The sequence below is a fragment of the Calliphora vicina genome, chromosome 2 (assembly GCF_958450345.1).
Source record: "Calliphora vicina chromosome 2, idCalVici1.1, whole genome shotgun sequence".
Classification (NCBI taxonomy): Eukaryota; Metazoa; Arthropoda; class Insecta; order Diptera; family Calliphoridae; genus Calliphora; species Calliphora vicina.
In genome coordinates, this window is record NC_088781.1 from 86,569,369 (window position 1) to 86,588,452 (window position 19,084).

A 19,084-nucleotide genomic window follows, 5' to 3' on the forward strand; every position below is an offset into this window, starting at 1 on the left:
TCTACCATCAAATAAATATTTTCCAGGTGTAATTTGCCATAAATTGACCAATTTAAGTAACAAAATATTAAATCTGGCAATACTGATTGTTAAAATACATATTCTATATCGAGGGTTTATAATATTTGAATATAAACTTTATATTCAAATAGTGCTATTAGCAAAATCAACATTTTACAGGAGAGCGAAAAAAATGTTGTTTTTTTTCGTTAATAACTAAATTTATTTTACAATGTTATTTAAAAACGCCATCGTGCGAAATTTGTTTTAGGTTTTTGATAACAAATTTAAAAAAAAAAATAAATTTTATTTTTTAAAGGAAAAAAAAGAAAGACTAGAGTAATTTATTTTCAAAATCTATCTTTATTCATTGTCCAGCACAGACTGACTTCTTTTTTATTTCTTAACTTAAATTATAAATACGTTTATTAATTTAATTGTCATAATTAATACATTTATTGCAGATTTGCAATTTATCAAGAATTCAATTTATTTGTTTAGTTTGCCCTATTTTATTTAAGAAGTCGTCGAACTTGTCTGGAATTGACGCAGCATTTATTCCGGTTGTAAGTTCGTCGACTTTATGTGTGTTTTTGTCCACATATGTAACTACTCCCCTCTTTAGATAAGAATTCTCCTGAATTCTTTTGTTTAATTTTATAGTTATGTATTTATGCTTGATAAAAAAATATTAATGATGACAATTATTACAATTATAATTAAAATATTGCAGCTGTATGCTATTTTTGTGTGATATTTTAATTCTTTAATATTTTTTACATTATATAGGTGTTCTTTTTTAATTTCTTCAAATGAAATTTTATGTGTAAAATTTTGAGTTTTATTTGTATATTCCATTACTTGTTTTTCTTCTATAGTTTCTACAATATTTGAGAAATAATAATCTTTTATTTTGATTGAACAGTTATTGAAATTGATTAGGTAATTTCCATTTAAAATATTTTCTCCATGATTACAAGTTTGATTTATGGTAGTATTTATTGCATTTTTAATTAAAATTGTATCTATATCTAACTGTAAAATTTCCAAATCTCTATTTTCCATTAATTGACAATTATTCTTTATTATACAATTATTACTTAGTTTTAAATCTTTTAAATGTTTATTTTCTTCAAATTTATAAGTGTTATTTTGGAATTCAAAAATTTTTTCTACGTTTGAATCTATTTCATTAAATACAATATTTGGTAATGGTACAATAAATCTTAACTTAACTGTTATAAATGTTTTGGGTATTTTTATTCCAAAAATAAGATAAGAATTGTTAAAAAACGCTGTTCCAAATTGGATATATTTTAATTTGTTATAATCAATTTCATATTTTCTTATTTCATTGCTAGTTAAAATACTTGGGTGAACAATACCATATTTTGCTGAAATTACATTATCTTGTAAATGTTCTATTTTATTTTTTATTAATTGTACATTTGTCAATTGTTCTAAATATATATTTTTATTATTTTCTTTTTCCAGAAATTTGTTAATTGAATTTAATTCTTTTTCTATTTTCTTTCTATAATTTGATATTACAATTTTTAAGTGTTCTAAAGTAACATTAAAATAATCATTAATTGATATTTGTTGGTCATTGTTTTCTGTAAGTTCGTCAATGTTTAGTAAGTGCTTTTGTATATTCTGTCTGTCCTCTTCGTCCATAGTGCCAAATAACCATTTTGACATGCTTCCAATTCCGTTAATAAGTCCACGTCTTTGTCTACTTTGTTTCGGTATTAAAGTCTTTAATTTATTTCTGGCATCTAATAGTTCTAATTCAAGTATATCTTTATTATCCATGTCCATTAAAATTATGTTGTCCGTTAGTTGGTCTAAAATTTCCTTTACTTCGTTAAGATTAATCATGTGTAAAACTACGTCTGAATATTGAACTATTTCCTGGTCACGCATATATATGTCCGTATAACCTATTTGTTCCGTTAACAGTTTTGTGGTCATTATCCCGCTAGTCGTCGGAGTCCATAATAACATCGTCAATATTGTCAAAATCTGAAAATTTTAATGGTTTTTTAATGTTGCAAAGATGAATATTCCTCAAATTTCCCTTCCTATACTTTGGTTGTTCCTTGTGCCTAACCGCTTTATAGTTTTTTATAAATCCTTCTGTTCGATTTTCCTTATAATTCTCTCTATTTTTATTTAGTTTATCTATTATTTTGTGTTTCTTTGTTTCTAAATTCTTTTTCACTACTTCAAGATCCACTTTTCTATTATGTACTTCGTTTGGTGTAAATTTCGTCGCTGAGTGAAATCTATCATTATAATTTCGAATGGCTTTCTGTATTAATTGTTTGACTGACAACCCTTTTTCTAATTTGTATAAAATTCTAAATTTGTCTGCTATCGTATTATGAAATCTCTCAATATCTGCATTGCCCGTGTGACTGTTGGGTTTTGTTAGGTGAAGTTCTATATTTTCATTGTCTAAGAATTCCTTCATTCTTGCGGTTTTAAATTCATTGTCTGCCACTATCTTTCCAGGTTTTCCCATTTTAGCGAAGTGATCTTCTAACTGTTCGATAATTGTTACGTGGTTTCTATCGTTGAGCGGGTAGGCCGCTCCAAATTTTGAGAATTTATCAATTACCGTTAAAAAATGATTTCCCTTCATAACATAAGTATCTGTATGTATTATCTTGTTCTCTTCCGAAGGTGTTTCTGTAATGGAAAATTTTGGTAATTGGTCGCTTATCATACTTTACTTCCTGACAAATTTCACACTGATTAATTACCAGCTGAATTAATTCCATTAGTTTTGGATAATATATTTTGTTCTTAATCTGATTATATGTTTCTATTATGCCTGAGTGTATACTTTCCCTAATATGGTAGAGAGATATTTGTTTAATTGCCTCCACTTCGGTTTCTATATCCTGTGCCCGCATAGTGCATTTAATAAATTCTATTTGTTTATCGTTAGAGAACATTTCTATTAGTTTTTCCTGAACTGTATTATAACTATGTTCTGACAACTCCGAAAATATTCCTATTTTCCCTTTTGTAATATATTTTCTAAATATTTCTCCTAATCCATTAAAATCTGCCTCTGCTATAAAAATAATTCTTTTGCCATGTAAAATTTTCATTTCCTCAATCTTGTTATTTGTTAATATAACTTATGTCCTATATTTATTAACTATTTCCTCTTTAATATAAAAATGATCCTGCAAATTTTCTTCTGCTGAATGAACTGTTACCATAGATACATTGTCATCTTCTATATTGTTTATGTTTAAATCTGATTCATTGTCTCCTTCCTCCGGAATGTTTTTCTTATCTTGATTTTCTCCATCAATATTTTCTATTCTACTTAAAAAGTCTGCTACTCTGTTCTCCTTTCCTTTTATGTACTCTATTTCAAAATCATATTCACCTAATTTCAGAATCCATCTTTGATGTCTTGGAGACATATCTTTTACTTTATATTTTGAATGTAAAAACTTAATTGGTTGATGATCGGTCAGAATTTTAAATTTTCTCCCATAAAGATAAGGTCTTAAATAATTAACACTACATAATATGGCTAAAAATTCTTTATCTGTTGCTGAATAGTTTCTCTCATGATTATTTAAGGTTGTGGATGCAAAACATATTGGATGCCCTTCTTGTGACAAGACAGCACCAATTGCGTAATTGGACGTATCCCTAGTAAGAGTAAATTTCTTTTCAAAATTCGGATATCTAAGAATTGGATGTGATATAATTAGGGTTTTCAATTTTTCGAATGCTTCTATGTATGTTGGGTCTTTAATATTTATCTTTACACCCTTTTTCAAATATTTCGTTATCGGTTGTGCTACCTTAGCGTAGTCCCTAACAAATTTTCGGTAATAGCCTGTAAGTCCTAGAAAACTCTTTATTTGTCTTTCAGTTTTTGGAATTTCTAATTCTTTAATAACCTTAACTTTCTCTGGGTTTGGTTTAAGCCCTTCACTTGTTAGAATGTGACCCAAAAACTGATTTTCTTCATGAAGTTGCATTTGTCAATTTGTATTTTTAAATTCGTCCGTTCTAGTACGTTAAATATGTCTGTTAAAGCCTTCACATGTTCTTTTAATGAGGTACTAAATATGAGGATATCGTCAAGATATACAACGCAGGTTTTATTTATGTAGTCCTTTAATGTCTCGTTCATTAATCGCTGAAATGTCGCCGGTGCGTTTTTTAGCCCGAATGGCATTCGTATGAATTCATAAAGTCCCTGTGGTGTTACAAAAGCTGTTTTCTCCCTATCTTGTTCTTCAATCAAAATTTGGTGATATCCCTTGGCTAAATCTAGTGTTGTAAAATATTGAGCTCGTCCTAGTTTGTCTAAAATTGAATCTATATTTGGAAGAGGAAATTTATCATCTATTGTCACCTCGCTGAGTTTTCTGTAATCGACTACAATTCTATATTTCTTTTTCCCCGAATTGTCTACTTTTTTGGGTACTACTATCAACGGACTCGAATACCTAGAGCTACTTTTTTTAATTATTCCCTGTTCCTCCATTTCTTTTATTTGCCTTCTAACTTCCTCCTCCTGCTGCGGAGGGTATCTATATAATTTAGAGTTTATTTGTTCGTTAGTTGTCGTCCTTATTTCATGTTTTATGTTCATTGTTAGTCAACTGGTCTCCCTCCTTAAAGAATAAATTTTTAAATCTTCTCAATATTTTCGTTATTTCCCTATGTTCTTCTTCATTTAAATGGTCTAATTGAATTCTATCCCAGTCAAACTCAATTTTCTCTAATACGCAAATTTCGATATTTTTATAAGGATTTTCTAAAAATTTACTAATTTTCCCATTAATGGAAATATATCCATCTATCAAATTTATTATAGTGTTAAAACAGTTCAATAGGTCAGTCCCAATTATAAAACGGTACTTTCGACCCTTAAGTTCAGTAATTTTCCATTTAACTTTTGAATAAATTGGCAAATTAAATTCATTAGGTGCATTAGTTATTGTCTCGTATCTAATTATATCTTTCCCGGTTATTGTACTAAAATTAACTGGTTGTTTCAATAAAATTGTTTCAAAATAATTTATACTTTCATCTATTAGGCTTATTCTTGCCCCCGTATCTATTAATGCAATGTACTTTTTTTTCGTTAATCGTAATTTCTATCGTGGGTAGACAATCCGATGGGGTGTTTGAAAAAACTGATACTGACATTGTCTGAGTTGACCTACGTTACATTGACATATGTTTGGCTCAGAGTGTCCCGCCAATGGACCATTATCCCTTTCCCTACTGTCACTTTCCATTGACCCGTTTTGGTTTTGCCAAGGTCTATCCAATCGACATTGGCTGAATGTCCTCCTTGTGTTTCCTACCTGGGCGGATCTTTGGCAATTACCCCGATTATCAAAACTATTATTAGAATTATCATGGTTTATTTCTATATTATCTACTTCCATTTGCTCGATTCGGTCTTGCCTAGGTTGATTCCAGCGATATTTGCCGGAATTTGGCCTAGGGTTTCCTACCTGCATAAACTTCTGGAAATTATTTAACATATTATTATTATTACTGTTATTTTGAGTCCTATATTGTCCAGAGTTATTAAAGCATCTACTAATATTATTGTCAAAGTTATTACTATTATTGTAATTGTTCCGTCTAAAATCATTTCGTTCCATAAAATTCTGCTGATTGTGTCCCTGATTAAGGTTACTATTATAATTTGTCCTTTGGTTATAATTGTTTCTATTTTGTGTCCGATTTTGTCTAAATGCTACGTCCTCTTTGGCCTTAAATTTTCTATATTCCGGCCTAACACAACTATCCTCAAAATTTTTAATATATCATTAATGTTCGTTTGCTCATAAATTTTGTCCAACAATGTTCCCTGGGTCATTTCCTTTACAGTATTTACCAGTAAACTATATATATTTGAGAAGTCTATGTAGTGGTCATCCCTATAGTAAACAGTCAGTTCGTCCGCTTTATATTTTATATTTTGAATTTCAATAATTAATTCGCTTACCGAATTTACTCTTAAGTTGGCTATCATTTTGTAGATTTGATATGGTTCGATATTTGGCCTGTACCTCAGTTTTAGAGTCTCCTTTATCAGCTGCCAATTGTCTGGTTCCGTAACATTTATTATAGCATCCTTGACCTGTCCCTGAATTGTTCGGTAAAAGATGGTTCTTACTGCTTCCTTGTATAAAGTTGCTTTCGTTATTGTTGACAAGAGATATTCGGTGCTACTGAAGAAGCTGTTTACTGTTACTTCTCCTGCTCCAGTAAATGTGGGCAACATATTAACTGTTTTCATTATATGCTCCCTTAAGCCTTGCTGTTGTTGTAACTCGATATAGGCTACCCTCATACTTTCTAGTTGTTGCTCCCGTCTGGCTAGCTCCTCCACTAGGTTCAGATTTGGCATTTGTGCTTGCTCCTGTTCCATTCTTCTTCTATCGAAAGCCTGTTGTCGTTTCTTTTTTTTTTTTTTGCTAGTCGTTGTGTCGGTTAGCTTCTTACTGACTGACAGTCACTTCACTAGAGTATAAAATTTTCTCTAAATTTTTTTTTTTTGTTATCCTTTAATGTTCACTGCAACGTGGTGTCGATTTTAGAATATTACCGTTTTCGCTGTTACTATCGATTTTATTCTTTATTAAATGTTCACTGCACTTTTTTTTTCTCCTTTTATTTTTTTATGATTACTTCACTGTGGTGTCGATTTTAGAATTTTATCGTTTACACTGTTACTATTAGTGTTCGATTTTATTCGTTATTAAATGTTCATTTCTCTTATTAATTTGTAATCACTATTATTTTATTAAAAGGACGATATATCTGTTCGTTTCACTGGATTCACGATTTTACATGAATCCTACCGACTGCGCCAAATTTGTTTTAGGTTTTTGATAACAAATTTTTAAAAAAAAAAAAAAAAATTATTTTATTTTTTAAAGGAAAAAAAGAAAGACTAGAGTAATTTATTTTCAAAATCTGTCTTTATTCATTGTCCAGCACAGACTGACTTCTTTTTTATTTCTTAACTTAAATTAATCTAATTGTCATAATTAATACATTTATTGCAGATTTGCAATTTATCAAGAATTCAATTTATCTAAACAAATAAATTTATCTAAACAAATAAATTGAATTCTTGATAAATTGCCCTATTTTATTTAAGAAGTCGTCGAACTTGTCTGGAATTGACTCAGCATTTATTCCGGTTGTAAGTTCGTCGACTTTATGTGTGTTTTTGTCCACATATGTCACTTGCGGGCTCATATCTCAATTTCATCGGCCAAAAGTCCAACTTTTTGTTAACTCCGATTTCAAAAATTGTAATGCCATTTAATAGTAAACACATTGGCCCATAATCATAGTCAAACACTAAAGTCGGTTCTTTTTAAAAACAACTTTAATATAAAAACCAAATGAGTTAAAAACAGCTTCAGCTAATTTTATATTTATAGTCGACTTTAACGTCAAAAGTATATTTTATCTTGTATATGATAGACCTAAGGTCCACTCTTAAGTAAAGACGACTTTATTTCTCTTAAAATATACTTTATTTCTGACTATGATTATGGGCCATTGATACTATATTTTAGCAAAGAATATAAATCATATAGAATGCGCATCATGTATAAGGAACATTTCTTATGGCGGGTTGTATCATTACGACCCGCTCTCATATAATTTCGCTCTCGAATTTTGCAAACACAATTTGTTGTTGGTTTGTGATCACACTTAGAGAACTGAAGAGAGCAAAAATCCACATGCATTAATACATACACATGTTTGCTCTTTTTACAATCCAATTTATTTATGTGTATGTGTTTTTTTTTTGTTTCTTTTGCTAAAAACTGGTTTTTGATACTTTTTACTTGAATTTGCTTTGTTGTCAAACAATTTATGTGCAAATAACCAACGTAAGAGCTAATGCGACCGATTATGTAATTGTAGGGCAAGAGTATGTGTTTTTTAATTTTGTAAAAATTAAACTATATCGATTCGCACCGAATTATAGTTCCCTTTTTGTAGACAATTTAATTATGTACTTACAATCTAGAGACCTGCATTAATACCGTTAAAAGAGAAAAATGTGAAAAGTGTTTTCTCTACAATTATGCAGTAAACGTTGCTATTGCTCCGGAATGCAGAAACCATATTGGAACCGTTTGTTTTTATGGGTTTTTGCCTGTTGTTTTGAAAGTAAAATAAAAATTTTCGTTTGGGAATACATATTGAAACGACAATAAAAAACTAAAATTTGTGTTTGTTTTTAATATAAATTCCCAAATGGGGAAAAACAGGTAGTGAAATGATTGTGCATCTGATTTTTAAGCAATTAAGGGTTTTCCAACATTTTATGGTCTTTTACTGCCTAATAAGCCTGTTTGTTTCATACAGGTAACAAAACGCGCGAAACCCCATCATAAAAAAGGGTTTTTCAACATTTTTCAATGAAAATTCATATTTAATTTGAAAGTAAATTTTTAATTAGGCTTAAATTAATTTTTATTATAATTTATTTGTAATAATTCAAAGAATATCACTGAATACTAAAATTTTAGACAATTGGCAAACCCATCATAAACAAGAGGTTTTTTCAACATTTTTCAATGAAAATTAATTTTTTAAATAATTTTTACAGTCATATGATATATTTTATATATTATACAATATTTTTTATAAAACATTTCAGTTTCAAAGCTGCAGTGAAATATAACGTACTGTGTGCAAGTAATAAAATATAAATTTATTTGGTATCTCAAAAATACATTTATTTATTCCAAGTCTTAATAATAACTAAACTAAAAAACTGAAACTACGTTGTTATATCGAATAGCCATATACCCGTTTATGCCGTGTCAGCGTCTGGTTATTGTGTTGTCTTATGACTTATATTTCGTCATTCTTTAGCAATATATTAGTATAAGCTTAAGAGGCAGTTTGTTCTTGTTGATGTTTTGTATTCTTACCAACATGCACTGAATTCGTGTTAACTCCTCCCTCGTTTAAGTGAAGGGCGTCCCCGGACTTCTTTAGATCTTCAATAGCAGATTGAATAGCGTGATGCTGACGGGTCTTCTTAAACTTCTGGTGCAATTTGAAACAAGCAAAGCCGATAATTAAAATGCCAAAAATACTACAGGTAGACAACAAAGGTCCAGTTATAAGCTTCTCTTTAATCGTCTCAATATGCCGCAAGTTTTCTTCGTTCAATCTTTTAAGATACGGCAAACTCAATATTGTTTGATGACTCGTAATGTTGAGAAGAGCGGATGCTGGTGATCCTGGTAACTTTTTTGTGATATTCTTACGGTTTCTGTATTGGGTCTGATTAATTTTTGCTTCATCACTGAAAGTAAGCAGAAATGTGCCAGTGACAGTCTTCTCGATACCATCACTTGTTTTAATGGTAACAGTGTTGTCGTTGATAATGATAACACCCTCGTCAATAATTTTAAGAGGTTCGAGATGGGAAGGCCGAGTGGTGCAGTATGCGTGACCACCAGAATGAAGTTGTAGTGCGCATGTTGAATAAGCCAACTTTTTACAAAATGATGTTGTCAGTGTAGTACTGCAATTTCCGATTGCTACCAGTTGATTTCCACAGTCTGCCACATTGTTTTCCCCATTAAAATGAAGAATTGTATTATTATGTTGAACTGGGTATAAGGCTACCTTTTTGCAAACTAAATCTGGTTTTGGATATTTAATTAAGAAATGTAAAAACTTATTATCTAATAAAACTCTTATTTTAGCAACTTCCATTAAATCTGCTACGGTTATGTTTGTAGAGTGCTCATTTATCAGTGTATTCAAATCAACAGAATCTAAAATTTGTGGGTTAACTATACCAATCTTTGTGAGGGTAATCGACAGCATTAAGCTTTCCAACTCAGAAATTAAAATTCTATCTCTTGCAAGCAGAGTCTCATACAAATGTCCACTATCAATTACGTTAGCCTTTGTGTTCCTAACAATGAAATTGACTATGTCCGTAAGGTTGTTTATTTGCTGTTGTGTTTTCGTGTTTATGAGAATCTGCCTATTCTCGCTGTCAATGAGCTCGCGCTGATTAAACTTTAAATTTTCAAAATCATCATAGTCCGGTGTGCCAGCGACTACCTTAAGGGCCGTACCCAAAAGATTTATGCTTCTTGCGTGCCTGTGGTGAACATCTATTGTGGCCAGCAATGTCCTTATGTACCCTATGTCTGCGTCTAGTATCTTCTTCATATGTGACTGGGGAAAATGTTCCTTAAGCCTTTCCGTATCATCAGCCATCTCCGAATACATTGTAATATTCGTCGTATGCCTCAAGCATTGAAAATCTCGCCAAATCACGGCATAGCCGTCCGTTACAGGAATGTAGTCCGAACCGGAATAGTCAGTCAATTTCGCTGTCGCTGCCACAACAAGAAGTAGCACCATAAGAATCCTAAGTTAAATAAAAAGAAAACAAAATGAATAAAACTACACTATCTTAAATTGTCCTTATGGACCACCCTCCCTTTAATGAGAACCGTTGTCCCCAGGTCGGCCTCAATAGTTTCCTCAACATATAAGGGTGTAAGCTTGTTGCCCAATCTCCGATTCGCTTTCACGAGAACTTTTTCGCCCACTTCAAATGTTCGATTCCCTCTTGTCTCATTAAGTCGCTGCATTTGAACTTTCTGCGCCCTTTGTAATCTATTTTTCAAATCGACCTCAATCTCCGGAGGAGTTGGGTGAATTACGTCAATAGGTCGTTTATTCGTGACACTATGAATCGTTCTGTTATATTCGATGGTCGCCATGAGTATCAATTGTACCGTATCATTGATAGATTTCTCAAGCTTAAGACAACGGGCAATTTCCAATAGGCTACTATGTATTCTTTCCACCTGTCCATTTGAGGTACTGTGGAGTGGTGGTGCGTTTGATATTTGCACATTAAAACTATTAGCCAGGAGTGACCTTATTGTCTCTGAATTAAGAGAAAGTTCATTGTCACAGAATATTTTTCTTGTGCGATGATAAATATTCATAAGTTGTAAAATCGGTAATTCTACATCCGCTATAGTCCTAGAAGCTATTGGCTGAAAAAGTGCAAATTTAGACAGTTTGTCTACACATGTTAAAAAATATACTTTATCTGTGGAAAATATATCTATATGTAGAATTTCCCCAACACATGAATAGTTTTTGTGGATGGCGATTGTATTTTGCATTTTTGCAAACTTTACAATTCGCGACAACCTCGTTCGCCAAATGAGTCATTTTTGGAAAAAAATAATCCTCCAGGATCTGTTTCGTATTCTCCTGGGCTGCTCTATGAGCCCTGTTATGCTCTGTCACAACAATTTTCCTCTGTTCATCCCTGTTAGTAATATCTGTTACCATATATTTCGCATAACGAAATGTTGTCGAGGGAAATGCTTCGACCAATCCATGCTATGAACGCCAAAATTGCGAGCTCGCAATGTATTGCGTTTACCACGTCCTCCTTTACAACATCAAATACCCTCTTCATTAGAGTTGTTCTATCTGAGAAAGTAATAGAGTGTCTGGTTTTCTTCCCGAAAATAATGTACGTTCGTGTTAGTGATTCTGTGCCCTCTTCAATTACTATTTGATTTCGAAAGTAATTTAGAGGTTTATCAGTAGATTCAATAGTATAAGACAGAGAAATCTCGCTATGAATTGTAGCAATGTCGGAGTTTGCATCTTCTTCTAACTTTTGGTCACTTTGCAAAGCATGGATATTCTGTAAGGCATGAATATTTTGCGGTGATAGCGCGTCCGCAACGTGATTTTCCTTTCCAGGTTTATAAAAGATCTGAGCATTGTGTTCGTCGATAAAGGCTTTCCACCTTTTTATTTTTGCGTTCGGATTTCGGTCTGAAACCGCAAACGTATGCGGTTGGTGGTCGGTAAAAATATTCAAATCCCTTACCCCATATAGATAATTTCTAAGCGTCTTCAGAGCCCAGACAATTGCGAGCAATTCGCGCTCATTGGTTGCAAAATTTAGCTCTTTTTCCTTAAGAGTCCTCGAAATCATGGTTATAGGTTTCCCGTTTTGAGACAAAACTGCCCCCAGGCCGTAGGCCGAGGCATCAGTTGTTAAGTCAAACGGTATTTTATAGTCAGGATAAAGTAATATAACATCCTCGGATGCTAAAACCTCCTTAAGCTTCTTAAAAGCTTGAAGTTGTTCGCCGTTAAAATCTATGTTAATTTTCTTGGACTGCCCGGCACCAATTTTGCGGTTTCCCCCCTTTAGAATGTCTGTCAAAGGTCTTGCTATTGAAGCAAAGTCTCTAATAAAACATCTATAATAACTGGCTAGTCCTAGAAAAGATCTGAGACTGAAGAGCGTAGTGGGCTGTTCATAGTCCCGTATTGCCTCTATCTTACTAGTGCTCGTTGTGATTCCTCCTCGAGATACCACAAAGCCCAAAAACTCTACCCTTTCCCTAAAGAAATTCGATTTTTCGCGAGAAACTCGCATATTGGCATCGTACAACCTATCCAAGACCCATGTGACGTGGTCAACATGGTCTTGCATATTTTCCGAAAAAATAATTACGTCATCGACGTTAACGTAACAAGACTTTCCTATTTGTTCCCTGAGCACATCGTCGATGGCCCTTTGAAAAATGCTTGTCGCATTTTTTAGTCCGAAATTCGTACTTGCCATTGCCGACCGAAAAAGCGGTTTTTTCCCGGTCCTTTTCCGCCAGTAAAATTCGGTGGAATCCCGACTTGAGGTCCAAAGTGGTAAAATACCTAGCTTTCCCCAGGTTCGACAAAATAACATTCACGTTTGGAATAGGATATTTGTCAGATATCGTTCTAGAATTCAGTTTCCTGAAATCTATAACTAGTCGCTTCTTAGTATTCCCCAACTCGTCAGTTCCTTTTTTGTCCACCACCCATACAGGGTTATTGTAGGGTGATCTAGATGGTCGGATGATACCATCTTTTAAAAGGTTACGAATCTCCTTATTCACAAAATCCGCTACACCCATTGGATAGGGATAAAGCTTGGAATATACAGGATCTTCGTTTTCTGTGCGAATGGTTGCAACAGTATTTGTTTTGAAGGGCAATGCCCCATCAGGTTCAGCAAAGACACCCATTCTGCCCTTGACCATTTTCTGAAAATTTTTAGCTACTTCTTGAGGTACTTGAATTTCTTCTACCCTTGTGAAATTTACATTTTTGCACTTAAGAAACTGAATGGGTTCTGACCCAGTATTGGTTTCCAGCACCCTATTTTCGAAATCCAGTTTCGAATTTGTGTTGGTTAGTAAGTCGAGTCCGATTATGCCATCGAACGTTGTGAGATTGGGCAGAATGAAAAAAATCGTATTAATGTTGAAAAGATTCATAATGCATTTTTGTTCTATTGTATTAAAGCCATGAAGCGACTTTACCAAAAACGGTTTATCTACCCGTTCTATGTGTTTTAATTCTTGCAATGGTTTAATATAATTTTTTGACGCACCTGTGTCTATCAGCAATTTAATAACCCTCCCTGCTATCGTCCTTTCTATGTACGGAAACAGGGAGTCATGTCTAAAAAATTAATTTGATCATATTCCGAAGATTCATTATCAATTTCTCCACTTCCCCATCTGCCTCTGTTTGATAGTTAGAATCCCCTTGATCATATGTATCCTCATTTTGTACCAAGTGATTAATTCTCTGGTGTTTTTGCCCTGTAAATCTTGATGTGCCACTATTTGGCCTTTTTATTGCCTGATTCATGCCATTCTGTGGTTGGGGTTGCCCCCGATTGTGAAATTGTTGGGGCTGTTTGAACCGCGATGATGAGTCAACATCCATCGGTACCGCCTCCTGTTTCCGTTGATGGTTAGCGCCAGGTTCCTGGCGCTTGTTAAAATGAGGATTTTTTTCCCGTTGGGTATTATTCCCATTCCTACCAAAATTTGTGTTATTTTGGTGTTTTCGTTGAGCCCTATCTTCCATACTCTTAGCATAATTATTAGCAAAGATATAGCGCTCATGATTCGACTCAACTTCTTGAGCCAATGCCAAGGCAGATGGAAGGTCTTTCGGTCTTGCCGAGAAAAGTACATCACTTAAAGATTTCCTTGCCCCCGATATAAACAAGCGTCCAGCCTGTACTTTTCATTTAGAGACGCAGCTAGAGTATTATCATACGTCATTATCGTTTTATTGGTAAGAAGCGTGAGCTTTCTTTCCACTTCATCATAATATTGTAGAAGTGTCATATTTCCCTGTCGAAGGGTGGACAATTCTTGTTCTATCAAATATATTGGACGCTTGTCAGCGTAAGTGAAATCAAGCCTATTTATAATAGCTTTAAAATTAATCGAAGGAAGCCAATACCATGTCAGCCGGACCCCTTATTTTATTTCTTATAGTGCCAAGGGCCTGGTAATGAGTAGAACTGTCTATATGATCTTCATATACTATATATGCGGTATGAGCCGCCGTTCTCCATGAAACATATGTTTCATGTTTACCTTCAAAATCTGGCAAGGACTTTACAATATCAAGGGTCTCTTTGCATACCGCCCCTTCCCTAATTTGTGCCCCTTCATATATTTCCACCTCTGGTGCACTAATAGTCAGACTGGTTATCTCCCGTTTTATTTCGCTTAATCTTTCATCAAACTGTCTCTCTTGCAATACAAGAGCACTACTAACAGCGCTTTCCACAATGGTTTTCAATTGATCAGGTGTTATAGCCATTTTCAAATCTAAGTTTTCCGAAACACACAAACTTTCAAATTCTTTCAACGAAATATCTATCTCACTGTTCATAAAACTATCGATAATCACACAGAGATTGCTCATTTTTTACAACTTTTTTCTTCCACTTTTATTTTATATTATGACACAAATATTTATAAGCACTCTACTTACATGTTATAAATTTTGTTAATTAAATCTAGCCGTCGGTGCTGACGTTTGCTACTTGCTTGTGCTGATAACGGCTGCCACTTCAATGTTAAAGACAATTTTTGTAGTCGTTGTCCTTTTGTTTTCCTTTTTCAACTTTAGGTTGTAGTTGTCACTGGCCTCGTTACAGCTACGAATTTGTTGTTTTTCAAGTCCTGAGTTGAAGGTAATGGTTCAAATACCCGTTGGGCGCCAGTAATAAAATATAAATTTATTTGGTATCTCAAAAATATTTATTTATTTATTCCAAGTCTTAATAATAACTAAACTAAAAAACTGAAACTACGTTGTTATATCGAATAGCCATATACCCGTTTATGCCGTGTCAGCGTCTGGTTATTGTGTTGTATTATGACTTATATTTCGTCATTCTTTAGCAATATATTAGTATAAGCTGAAGAGGCAGTTTGTTCTTGTTGATGTTTTGTATTCTTACCAACATGCACTGAATTCGTGTTAACTTGCATAAGAAAAGAGTTGAGGTATAATACAAGCCTCGATCTAGTAGATGGATTCGAAACCACTGTATTTGAAAGAACCAATAGAATTGGCACCCATATGTGTGTTTTTATGATTAAATCTATGGTTTCTAATTTTGCAATCATTCTTAACTATTTTATATCCCACAACGGCTTATCTGCGGATACTTTAAGTGAAATTGTTAAAGAAAATATTAATATTTTGAAAAGCATTGGAATAAACATTCGTGTACTTGTATATGATCAAGGCTCGACCAACCGAAAATGTTTTTCCAACAGTATCTGTGGAAAAGCCGTTTTTTGAAACAATTGATCAAAAAGTTTTTTGCATGTACGATTTCCCACATTTAATTAAGTCTTTGCGGAATGGGTTGTTAAAGTGTGACATAAAATCACCGGGTTGGAACGGTCAGCTTTCAAGTTATTAAGGAATTGTATGAAATGGAAGCAAGTGCAAAAACAAAAATGTGTCCAAAATTAACACGGCACCAAGCGAACTTTTTATATACTTTAAAAATTATCAGTCGCTTACAGATTTTGGAAATCTAGCTGTTCCATCATTCAAACTAATGAATGCAAGCAAAAGACATATTTTAATATTTCATAAAATCTTTAAATCTGAGCCCCAAAAAATTGGTATAAAATCTTTTATTATTGAGTCGTGTAAACGCTTGACCCCTGAGTGGTTTGCCGACGTTTGTTCTCAACACAGAATAGAAGTTTTGGACTTTCAACTATTAGTACTCCTCCATGGTCTTTAGAAAAAGGAAGTATGATTTAATTTACTAAAATATAATAACGTTATTAATTCTACTAGGGTGATTGATATCATCATTAAATACTTTTTGATGCTAAAAAATATAAAGTGGAAAAATATTTTGAATTTTCTTACAAATATAAAAAAAAAATTATTTTTGTATATATCTTTTTTTACATTTGTGAATAGAAATAAATTTAGAAATAAATTAAATTTATTCCGAATATATTTTTTTTTTTTTTCATAATTTATTTATTGTATCTTCATTATTTAATGAACTAACAATAAGTGGTTCAAATCTTATATCTAATATTATTATTTAATTAGTCCAGCCAGTGCCGGACGAAAAAATTTTGTTGCGGGCCAGCGGGTTTGGGTGAACTTCAAGTTTTTTTAAATATTTTTGTACGTTTTTCGAGATTTCAGTTTTTACAATGGGCACGTTTAGATCTTTGTGTATATTCGCGTTTTTGATATACCAGGGGGCAGCTGTGATCATTCTTAGAAACTTGTTTTGGCGTCTTTGGATTTTTTCTACATTTGACGCTGAGGCCGTGACCCATAACTGTATGCCATAACACCATATTGGTTTTATGATCATGTTATAAAGTAGAAGTTTACAATCTAAACTAAGCGTGGAGTTTCTGCCAATAAGCCAATTAATTTGAATTGATTTCAATTTCATTTGAGTCAACTTTGCATCTATATGACTTTTCCATGTAAGGCGACGATCGAGATGTATTCCGAGGTATTTCACTTCCGATTGTTGAATTATTGTTTGGTTATTGATATGAATAGGGGGGCATGATTCTCTACGCAATGTAAATGTAATGTGTGTACATTTTTGCTCGTTGACTTTAATTTTCCATTGTTTTAACCATTTTTCTAATTCAAATATGTGGTTTTGTAAGTAACGAGACGCTTCTTGAGGGTTTTCATGGATGCTTAGAATAGCAGTATCATCAGCAAATGTTGATATAAGAGTGCGATTGTTAGTTGGCATATCAGACGAATACATCAAATATAAAAAAGGTCCCAGGATACTGCCTTGGGGGACTCCAGCTTCAATGGGTTGTGCAGTACTTAAAAAGTTTCCCTCTTTAACCTTAAATGTTCGACCAGTTAAATAGCTTTCCAACAGCTTATGTGTGTTTGCCGGTAAATTTTGACTCAATTTGTATATTAATCCAGCATGCCATACCTTATCAAACGCTTGAGAGATGTCGATGAAGAGTGCAGAACAGTATTTCTTTTCTTCAAACGCTTTTCTCACCATATTTACAAGTCTATGGGTTTGTTCGATAGTACTGTGTTTTCTTCTAAATCCAAATTGATGATTCGGAATACAATTGTTTTCAGTTAACATCGGGTACAACTTGTTCATAAGTATCTTCTCAAATAGCTTTGATATATTAGACAATAGGCTGATGGGTCTGTATGATTCTACTTTTGTGTGATCTTTTCCCGGCTTGGGTATCATGGTAACCAGTGAAACCTTCCATTCTGGAGGATAATATTCAAGTCGTAATATAGCATTAAAAATAAAAAGAATTATTTTTATTGCTATCCGGGGTAGCTCCATAAGCATCTTGTTGCTGATCTTGTCCATACCAGGCGCTTTCTTGGGATTTAAATCAGCAATAGCATTTTCGATCTCTCGAATCTCAAAACGTAGGGGTACGGCTGCTCCAAAATAGGGTGCAACAGGTGGCAACTCAATTGCTTCGTTTGATGTGTTCGGTGTAAATACTTTTTTTAAATGATTAACAAACAGAATCCCTTTTTCAGTATCATTTCTTGCCCAACCACCACTTGAATTTCGCAAGGGGGACTTACATATAACGGGTCTTTTAAGATTTTTTGTTGCTCGCCATAATGAGTAATCCGATTGCGGGGTTGCGTCCAGGCTTTCTAAATATTTATTCAATGATTCCATTTTTCGAAATTCCAAGAGCTTTTTAAGTCTTTTTATACAATCTTTAAGCTTCGATTTTAGTTGGGGGGATCTGTGCAATTGCCACTCTCTTCGAAATCTTCTTTTTTCATTTAAGAGCCGTTCGACATCTGCAGAATTAATTCTATTATATCTGAATTGTCGGGGGGTTTGGGTAGCATGTTGAGCAGCCATTCTGAGATTTATATCGAAATTGATAAGAGAGTGATCGATGTTTTCTGGTGTTCTTAGCGGTATGTTTTCCGAGCAATGTGTACTGAGGTATTTTTTATATTTGAGCCAATTTATTCTTGTGCCTGCCATCGCTAAATTACCAGTCGGGGATACAATTTCTAGGGGGCTCAATAAAGTAATAATAGTGGGTGAGTGATCTGAAGATAGTTCCAGCGAGGATTCAATTTGAATCATTTCTCTAGGGATATTTTTCATCACGCTAAAATCAATAACATCCGGTATTTTTCGTGGGTCAGTAAGCCAGTAAGTAGGTTGGCCGCTCGAAAGCACATGCAAACCCATTTTAGAAATTGAGTCGAACAAAACACGACCTTTAGGAGTAATCAGTCGTGATCCCCAGAATGTGTGCTTAGCATTATAATCGCCAGCAGCCAGGAAACGGGGGCCTAGTGATTTAAAAAATCTATTATATTGACTTTCTGTAATTGAGAATCTTGGGGGTGAGTATATCGATGAAATCACTAAGTTTCGATGAAAATCTTCAAGACAGATTGTAGTAGCTTGAAGATAATCTTCGCAAAAATCACACATTAAGTAGTGTTTTATTCGAGCTTTTATTAAAATTGCCGAGCCTCCGCATGCTCTACCTCTGGGATCTTTGGTGTCATATATTACATATCCATTTATTCGAAAGGAACTTCTGGACGTCAAATGAGTTTCAGAAACCAGCATTACATCAATTTGTTGGTTTCTCAAAAAATATTCGAGTTCGTTTTTGTGTTG

General features: G+C 33.4%; 1 long non-coding RNA gene and 1 pseudogene across 1 annotated transcript; both read right to left on the bottom strand.

Annotated features, from left to right (window-relative positions):
• Positions 1 to 424: 424 nt before the first annotated feature.
• Positions 425 to 3,974, bottom strand: LOC135949951 (uncharacterized). Its single transcript, XR_010575916.1, has 2 exons — positions 2,109 to 3,974; positions 425 to 1,943 (listed from the first exon to the last, which is right to left on the bottom strand). It is a non-coding gene; the product is annotated as an uncharacterized LOC135949951 (long non-coding RNA).
• A 668-nt stretch (positions 3,975 to 4,642) lies between these two features.
• On the bottom strand, positions 4,643 to 6,520 carry LOC135950629 (putative uncharacterized protein DDB_G0267716; annotated as a pseudogene).
• Between the last annotated feature and the right edge of the window lie 12,564 nt (positions 6,521 to 19,084).